The sequence below is a fragment of the Branchiostoma belcheri genome, unplaced genomic scaffold (genome assembly GCF_001625305.1).
Source record: "Branchiostoma belcheri isolate BF01 breed outbred unplaced genomic scaffold, Haploidv18h27 scaffold396, whole genome shotgun sequence".
Lineage (NCBI taxonomy): Eukaryota > Metazoa > Chordata > Leptocardii > Amphioxiformes > Branchiostomatidae > Branchiostoma > Branchiostoma belcheri.
Genome location: NW_017804016.1, coordinates 8,403 through 18,639, shown reverse-complemented (window position 1 = coordinate 18,639; position 10,237 = coordinate 8,403).

Below are 10,237 nucleotides of genomic sequence, written 5' to 3'. Positions count from 1 at the left end.
AGGTAACTAATATGACTGTGCCCTGCTAGAATTAGGTAACTAATATGACTGTGCCCTGCTAGAATTAGGTAACTAATATGACTGTGCCCTGCTAGAATTAGGTAACTAATATGACTGTTCCCTGCTAGAATTAGGTAACTAATATGACTGTGCCCTGCTAGAATCGTATAAATACGATTCCCATCTCTACTAGTAGAACAGTAAACAACCTTAATGTTAATATTCAAACAGCCAGTTTCAGACAATCAACACAGCTTTATGTACAGTATTTTACACTATAAAGGAACAACTACATAATTATATAAGTACGTGTTCTTCAAACACATCGATGCCTGAACCATCATACGTAAGACCAATCTTGGGTTGTTTGTCACACGGCATTACGGATCAGCTACCGAGGGACGCACCCAACAAGACCAACCGCGGTGTCTGAGGCGTTCTACACGGGTTCTCCCCAGATATTGCCAACTGAAGGTTTTCTGACTGGCCTATTAAAAAGGTATGTGTCTACCAGTGGATATAATGTTAAAATATGATGACAGTTAAATATACTTTCATGTGGTTCAATTCTAGAAGGAGATTTTAAAGGCCCAGAGAATTGTAGCGTTTTCTGACCCCTAGCGAAGGTAGCTGCCTGTCAAAAATCCCAGCAATCAGAAAACGTTCAGCGATCTTGCACAAGAACAAAATTTCAGCATGGAGACCTGTCGCACATTCACGAATTTAGCCTCCCGAGCACTAGCCGAACGCCCCCGATCATGCTTTCGGCGAAAAGTCGGCTCCTGTTCGTCGAATTCGGCTACGCCAGCCAAATATTTCAAAATACATGCTTTGAAAACATTTGGTAGTCCGTCGGGAGGTTCTACCATGGGTGGTATTCGACTGCATGTCAACAGAATACCCAACCAGCCATTAAGTCAGCCGTTTTTATGGCATGTTTTGGGTTTAAATTTGACTCAAATTGAACACAAATTCGTTTCGATTCGTTAACAAAGGTAGTCGTAGCCTAAATCTGTCCACAGTTCTCGCAAAAGTCAGCCGAACCTGGTCGGCTGGTATTCGGGAGCAAATAAGGGGAAAGGTCGTGAATATGTGACAGGGTCTTTATGAAAAAGGCACCAGGGGTGGTATATATATGCCCTGACATTTAATGTATGTAGCTATATGTAGGCTGTTGGGACCAGTAGAGATTATAGACCTGTTGATAAGTAATTTGGACTGTCCAGAGCACTTTGGACAGATGCTTCTAGCTGTCTTCAGCTTATACTTACAATGCTAATATTTTATGAACAACTTTCCTGTCACCGTACGGATCATAATGACCCCCAGCGGGAGTCGTCACGCATGGTTATAAATCGAAAAATCTTAAGATTTTTCTGTAAAATCTCAAGATGTTTCGGAAAATCTCAAGATTTTTCAAAACCATCCCAAGATTTTTCTTTAAAATCTCAAGATTGTTTCAGATAATCTCAAAGCATCTAAAGATTTTTTAAAAGAATCTCAAGATTTTTACAAACAATCTCAAGATTATTTTAAACAATCTGGAGATTTTTTCAAAGTCAAATGTCTAAACTTCATGTAAGATTCATATTAATCAAAGTCAGAATATTCCGCAAGGTTTTATTGCTGTGTAAGTTCTGAGTCTTGAGAGTTGATGAGGATAGTTTTTTAAAATTTTCATGGAGCTTGTCAGTGGTAGATTAACATTTTTTTCAGTGTCTTCTGAGTCCTCTTTGTGACTCTGGTGGATTAGCGATACAACTATGGTATCAAATGTGGCATAGCTGCATACTTGTTCTTAACATATGTCTGCACAATCTGATGGTTGAGTATTCTTGCATAACAGTCAGGTGGTAAATTCTTGCATCACATGAAAATTTACAGGACTGTCATACATGTACATCAGAACTATTAGGATTTGAATAACAGAATAATAGAGTAACATGACACCATTCTAACTTAGGCATAATGTGTAGGTCACAGAAATGCATGGCATGTATGTTTTATGTAATATGTTTTATCTTATATTGGGAAAATGAAAGCATTGCATCAGGGGAAACATTCAAGAAATGGACATCTTCAGGTGATCTGAACCGATTTCAAAAAAGTAATCTTGAAATTATTGTTCAAACGTCATCTTCTTAAGATTCGTGTAAATTCTGATTTAGGCCAGTTGTGGTAGTTTTGGGCTTGTACTAGCAGGGTGCACAATGAAGAAGCTTTATTTACACACACAACATATGGCTTTTCAGTCATTCAGTTCTTACTGGCTTTAACAGCTAACTGTCATGTTTAACATGTAGGTTTAGTTCAAAATGTAACTTTTACATCACATAGACCTGTTTGCATTATACAACAGATTGACGATTAAAGAAAATTAAACTTAAAGTCGAGAAATCTTAAGATATTTCTTAGAAATCTCAAGATATTTCTTAGAAATCCCAAGTTTTTCTGGAAAATCTCAAGATTTTCTGGATAATCTCAATATCTTTTTAACAATCCCAAGATTTTTTTTGAAAAATCTACAAGAAAATTAACATTCTAAAACAGTTCGGCGAGTTTTCCATGTAATTGAAATATGGTGTTGGGGGAAATGTTTTCTTGACCCAAATTAGTAAAAAAAGTATTGAACATTTAGGTCAATACTTTTTTCAAGAATAGGATCACCATTATATACACAGTGTAGAACTTTTCAAAGACTGGTGGGTCACAAAACTACATCCTACATTCGTGCGGTATGTATGTTAGGCCCATCATGAAAAGATTACTGCAACAGGAGAGCTTTTAATATGATCCACACTTCCCAAGTCTGAGTTGTGCAAGTAAAACTTTCAAGGTGAAGGTAATTTTCAACCCCCGGAAGTCGGGGAACAACAGACGCTAAACTGGATAAGTGTGTACCTGCACCAGCAGTGCATGGTAATGCAGAAAAAAAGTTTGTTAAGCCCTGCAAGTACTCCAGATCTCCCACCTTTTCAGAATACTAAGTCTCCAATCATTTTGATAGACATACAATGTACATATGATTAGCTTCAGACACTGTGAAAAGAAACCTTTCAGTTTCTTGGCCCAGTTTCTTTCCTTCTGACATTCTTTAACCTTGGCTACAGACAAATTATATAGATAACATACCTCCCTGTGTGGATTCCTATGTTTTTACAGTGTCCAGAAAAAGCTGAGAGATAATTGTTAATTGGTTTCGAACTACCTGGGAGGAGAACTTAATTGTCACCCCCTCCCCTTGATTGCAGGATGGCTTCCCAGGGGCATGTGGCACATGTGGTCCTGCAAAATCTTCAATTTTGATGTAACGTTATTTGTAGATAAATTTATTTCTTTGTTTTTTTCTTCTTATTTGACTATAAGTACATGTACTGTATGGCCAGTTTTGGTCACAAAATCGTTTCCTAGGCCTCTGTCCCCGGTATATATGGCAAGAAATTGGACATAGAAAAACAAGGCACATTTTAGAATCTTACAGCAAATCTTACAGCAAATAATACTTCAAATATGATTGTACCCAAGGGAATTTGTCATTCTAGGTCGTTATTTACTACATTAATCATTTAGATTATGTTTTCCATTGTAGACAGATTGATTTTTCTGCATCTTCTCGACATTGGTCATTAAACACTACGGTTAGTAAAGAGACGTGCACATAACTATTCTAAAGAACGTAAATCTGCTATCTTGCAGTCCAAGACACTTGGCAGCTGGCACAGGAAAACAAGCCACTTTGGAAATCTAATACATGTATGCCACGAATCATTAAGCTAAAACCAAACAAGGCTTTTTTAAATCTTACAAGTGTTTCTGCCTACAGCGCACACAGGTTCTTGAAGAAAAAAAAACAAGGCTCTTTTAGATATTACATATTACAGACACGGATTATTAAACACGATTAAGGTCTTTAATCCTATGCCTACATGTCACAGGTTGTTTAAGAAAACCCAAGCCTTTTAAAATCTTACATCTTACTGACACAGGAAATTAAGCACGATAGTAAATTTGACAGAAGGGCGTGAAGGTCTTTAATCCAGCACGCTCTGTCTTTAGAACATGGGTTCTGGGAGAGAGAAAAACCAAGGCTTTTCTAAATCTTACATCTTACATCTTACATACTCGGGTCATTAAGCACGATAGTAAATTTGACAGAAGGGCGTGAAGATCTCTAATTGGAAAAACATTGGCATGGTGGAGAGAGCCTTTCGTGTAAAACATGCAATATATTAGTATACCACACGAGGGCTCTTAGGCACAGTTGATTATGGGGACGAGGCTCAGCAATTTACAGACAAACTTGGAAAGGAAAAAACAAGTTTTTTTTTTTAAATCTTACATATTACATGTTACAAACTTACTTACTTTACTTTATCCATCCACTTGTACCGGGAGGGGTGTCGTGGGGAGGAAGAGTTGGCGGCCAACGGCAAGTCTGGATGCTGTCGTAACAGATTCTAACAGGTATGCCGTATCTGGTCAGCGTGTCCTTCACACCATCTGTCCATGTCTTCTTAGGTCGCCCTCTTGCTTTGAATCCTTATTTTCGGCTGGTGTATGCTCTTACGGGTATCTTGTGTGGTGGCATCCTTATAATGTTACAAACACGGACCATTAATCACGATGGCGAATTGATTAAAGACCTTCACGCCCTTCTGTCAAATTTACTATCGTGCTTAATGACCCGTGTCTGTAAGATGTAAGATGTAAGATTTAGAAAAGCCTTGGTTTTCTCTTGTGCAGTGGAAGCCCATTTAGGTTGTAAACTTTTGTCTTTGTAAATTTAGCACGCGTTTTTATTTGCTGTTGTAACACTAGGAAAAGGTACTTTGATTTTGTTTAGCAAATTTAGCACGCTGATGCCACTATCCTATTGTGTAACATCAGGAAAAGGTACTTAACATTTGCAAAAAAAGGCGTGTTTATGATTTGGAAAGGCTTCCATCTAATCTAGTTTTGTGGCGGTTTTCTTTGTTGCTTATTTGATTGCTTTCTAACAGGGAGTATAGGATCTTGCTAACAGGGTAACAGGGAGCATGGGATGATGACTTTTTCCGATGTAAGATTTTGTGTAAGATTCTAAAATGTGCCTTGTTTTTCGATGTCCAATAATTTGCCACTACTGGTCCCCGGTACTGTTTACATTAGCCGGTCGTTTCACGCCTGATTAATTACACAGGGCTTCAGTAATCCCCTTGCAGCGGGGACGGCCACTGATCTGCCAGGCTAGCTGCTCTGGGAGCCTGGCCGGGCGTTTACCCTGGATTAATTCACCCTGGATTAATTAAAAAGTCATTAACGCCGATCCCGATCCCTGGGATCGGCAGCCCAGGCAAAACAAACACAGCTCCATATCATTTTAGAGGTTAGACCAGTGGGCAAGGACTACTAGTATAAGATTCCGACAATCAATGTGATTATGAAGAAAGTTTGAACTGTAATGTCCAACATAAGGATGTCAAGAAATAACACCACAATGTCAAGATCGCTGTGATTGTTATCCCAAGGTTGAAACTAGAATACCAGAAGGTTTCAAGACTACAAGAAGAGATCTGCTGTCAGAAGTAGAACGAAGTTAAGAGTTAAGTCACCATCATCATCATGATTAGTGAAGTAAAATTCTACTTCACTAGTTTCAGCATACACATTCGACCCCCTACCCCCTCTCCTAATTACTTCCATTCCTTCTCTCCTCTTCCCATATGAGGTAGCGACTATTCAGTATTCTGTCTTTGTGTACATACATGTAGGGCCCATGTAGACAGGAAGCTTGCGATGAGCTACTCTCATGTAGGCATGTAGGACATTTCTACCCTCATCTCGTCTTCAACCCACTATCTTAATGGGTTTTGTGTGGGTGGTCCAATGTCTATTTGAGGTCATTTTAGGGTCAGAAACCATCTAAACATGTGCTTACTGTACAGCAGTACCAGAGTACAGCCATTTCTTGTAGCAATGTTTGACACCATGTCTATGACCAAAGGTTTGGTAACCAGGCTACATGTACATGACATTACTCTCTGGAGGATTACTCCAGCCTGTCCATTATAAACAACCCCCTCCTGAGATTGTTGAGATTGATACACCAGATATCCTCAGAGCCAGAGACATGGAAGTCCTAGCCTGGATGCCAGACCCAAAGCACACTGGACACAAAATATGCTCTGAGATATTTTGTGTCCAGTGTGCTTTGGGTCTGGCATCCAGGCTATGGAAGTCCTAGTAAACAGGGAATCGGCACTCAGGCTAATGCTAGCCTACAAACAGAGCACAACAACCCACTGTACAAAAAAAATGTCAAATGACAACCTTTTAAAGAATTCTTTGCTGCTTTCTGCTTGCATCCTTACGATTTAATAGAACTATATACGGTGTCATTGGAACATTCTATGATTTCTTGGCAGAGAATCATTAAAAAACCTGTGATGACCATTGATTTTCTTTCTAGACCAGACATCAGTGTCCTCTTTACTACCAGGCCAGCCCAGGGAAGGCAACCTGAAAGTCTCCTCTCAAGGGCTCAGGTCTGAAAGCCCTGGCTAGAGGTCTGGGGAGTATACCAACTTCAAGAAAGGGGGAGGCTAGGAATAGTAGATGTAGTATACTGTCACTAGACGAAAACCAAGATGTCCGGACGTTTCCGGACCTGCACACGTCCCGTGAAACTTGGCGTGTCCAGGTGTGTCCGGGTGTGCGCAGGAAATATCAGCCACGGCGTGTGCAGGTCTGTGATATCTCCGGACACGCCCGCACACCTGGTAATTAGTCGTGTGTACGGGAATATACGGGCATGCACACGTCACACGTCGCAAGTACTGCCAAACAATGAGGGGTCACCATACATGTAGATCGTTTCCCAAATGCGTGAATTGAGAGGTGCACATGTGTTTTCAAAGGCCGCGTGAAAGAAGAGCGGGAAAGTCGGTGAATAGAATAAATGTTGTTTGGGGGCCGATGCCTGTTATAAACTCGCCCTCGGCACAGTCTGGTTGACTTTTTGGGCCACGCCAGGCTTATATAAACCAAGGGCATTATATAAACTCTGCTAAAGAATCTAGAAGGATATATAAAGCTCGGAACAAGGATTTTATATGAACACGGAGCTTCAACTAAGTTATGATATAACGTCCTTGTTATGAATGTGGTATAAGTGTATCCCAAAGTTTATGTTTGTAACTATGACCCTTGCTATGAACAATGAGCAGATTTCTTTGTGTCGTCCGTCGTCTCCCCGCATATATTAACGCCTAATTATCCCGGCACCATATTGGATCTACAGTGGTAAAAAAAAACACAATTACTGATCAGAATTTTACCAAACTAGGCTATTGGGAACCTTCGATCTTGACATATTTCACCTTTGCAAACAAGGTCGTTTTCGTTGGTGATGTGGGGGACCGGCTTGTTGTTTTTCAAATATCAGCCCACTTAAGTGTAAAAAATAATTTTTTGTGGAAGAGATGCACGATTTACTTCTACATTGTTGTCAGATGTGTATTGTGGTGTCATGGTCAGAGACGAGACGAGACGGCGCCTATGTCTTATATTTACCTTGTTTGTTTTTTATGAGAGAGGTTTAACTTCCTTGGTTATATTTAATTTTTTGGAACTTAAAGAACACGAAGTTGAAAACAATACACAGGTAAACTGCAAATTATGTGTTGGTGATAACATTCCTATTAGACTATTTTATAGCCTATGTTTTTTATTAGTGTGCATACAACTTTTACACAATAGACAAGCGGGACATTTCACAACTCTTTGTAAAATTTCTGCAGTGACCTGTAAACCAGACCAGCCAATTGCATGCATTTCTGTTTGTTGGGGTTTGAAAAGGGGGCCAATCAACGCTCGAGTCACTTGCTTGCCTGGTTGTGGAACGTGCATTATTATACAACTATCCTGGATACAAGCAATAGTGAGAGCACGGAGGTAGAAAAAGCTCCATGGTGAGAGATTGTGTCATATATCATCACCAACATATCGGTATTGCGTCATTCTACGTAAATTGGAGCAGTTTTCAAGACAAGGACGCCGTGGGACACTGGCAAGACGAACTGGGACAAGACTACTCTCCAGACTGAGGTTGATTGGGAAGATTGTGAACGTCAGAGTATGCCTCGTTCTTTGGAAAGCCGGTAGCCAGAACTCTGGGAGCCAGGCTGCGGGCATAGGCGAGTGATAGTCCGCGTGCAAGAGAGTAATATACCGGACCAGAGGACCGATGTACACCCCTCCCGACTATCCGCTGTGTCCCGACTCAAGGCCGTGCTGTGGCACAAGACGTGCGGCCCGTGGGTCGCAGCCTCAGCGAGGCTTGTTACACAGCGCGGAATGTTCCTTGGCGCATGGTAGTTTAGTCGGTCCGGTCTATCACTCGCCTGCGCACGGTCTTTGCGACTGCCCGTAGCACCACAAGCCGGTCGGGTGCATAATATGTTGCTTTTGGATTCTGTCGTGGCTAGCGTGTTTGGAGACTAGGCAAGAAGGGCTTGGGACGGCTTCTAACGACTGGTGCCCATACGAGACTAATCTGCTCCCGTGACTAGCTGAGTCTAAAGGCAAGACACAGCAGGACGAAGGTCGAGACCTACAGTTTGTTTCAGCCGAGCTGAAAGACCGGCCGAAGAACACTGGAAATTTTGGAGGCACACAAAATATAAACACTTTAAGGAAACTCACAAAGCCCAAGCACCATGTACAATTAATAAAGAAACAAAATTATGCAAACAAGAAGGGGGAATAAAGGGCCATGATGCTGCTTTACATTACAAAAGGCATATTAGGGGACGTGTGCGGGTGTGTACGACCAGTACACGGGCTGATAATGAGGAAGATAATTAGGTGAAAATTACCGCTAATTTATGCATATTTCATACACACACACAGAGGTACGTGTCACGTATCCGGGCCTGTGCGGAGATTTACGGGTGGCGTGTGCAGAGGTGTGCAGGCACGTACACGGCCCGGACACCTGAGTGGTTCATATCCGGGCCGTGTGCAGGCCTGCACACGCCAAGTGTACGGGTCGCGCACACCTGGAAATGTCCGTATATTTGGAATTTCCGGGCGTGTGTACGGGAGTATACGACCCGCAAACGTCGGTTTTCGTCCAGTGTGTGGTCACCTAAAGAACACCTTCAAACGCCTTCCAGATTTTCTAATATGACTGTCCTTTTAGACTAAACAGTCCTAAAGCAAATGTAAAAAGATTCAGTTTCAGCTTTTTGTATGGGTAGTTTATGGCAAGGATGCCCCTAGCTTACTTCAGCTGTTCCGTGCACAGATGGCAGCTTGGCTCATCATGACAGCCTTCTTCCAATGAGTTTGGTCCCTACCACAGACTCTACCACATGGTGTGCGAATGGATTAGCTGGCGTTCACAGTCAGTAGATCTAGGCTGCCAGGGTTTCTCTCACTGGCATGCTTGGAGCATGGAGTTAAAATTAAGCAGATATGGGGAGGGTCTGGTGCAGTGTTTTTCCGCAATTTTTTTACATCTTCTAAAACAATCCACTGCGGAGGTGTGCTAACCGAGGATGGCACAATAGCAATAACACCCAACAGCACAGAAACAAAACAACCAAAGAATCCAAGCTGACATCCCCTGATGACCACTTCTCAAACTGGCAAAGCTTATCTTAGGAGTACGACCAATCTCCTCTCTCAATGTCCTGGTGGCTAATTAATCACAGATGCATTACTGCCGGGACAATCTCACTATAAAGTCGTTCAAAGTACACCCTTCCTCTCTCCTGTGTTTATATTATTTTAGCAGTTTATCGGATGGATGGCCAAGATACAAAACACAAAGAGTTAGACGATATAAGGTAAATAATTTAGGATATGATAGAGATTGTAGGGATGAAACTGATTGAAAAGATTCCCAACTCAGTTATAAAACAGTACTCCCACAGTGCATACCGTACTGGATCTGGTCTCAATTAACAGATTAAGTCAATCAAGGAGTTAGAATTGATATGCCAGCTCCTTCATTCAAAGCTTTGACAAGTAAATTGATTGGTTCCCAGAAACGGTTGCCCCAAAAATAATACAACCCAATTTATACAGAGTTTGAATGTACCAAGGACATTATATCGAATGTACATATAATCTTTTATCTTAAACATTTGAAAACAAACTTAAATTCAAAACTTACTATGTATCATCAACTTACACTGTATCATGCACTGTATTAGGCTTTAAGACCTTAAAATAGTGAATACATGACAAAGTA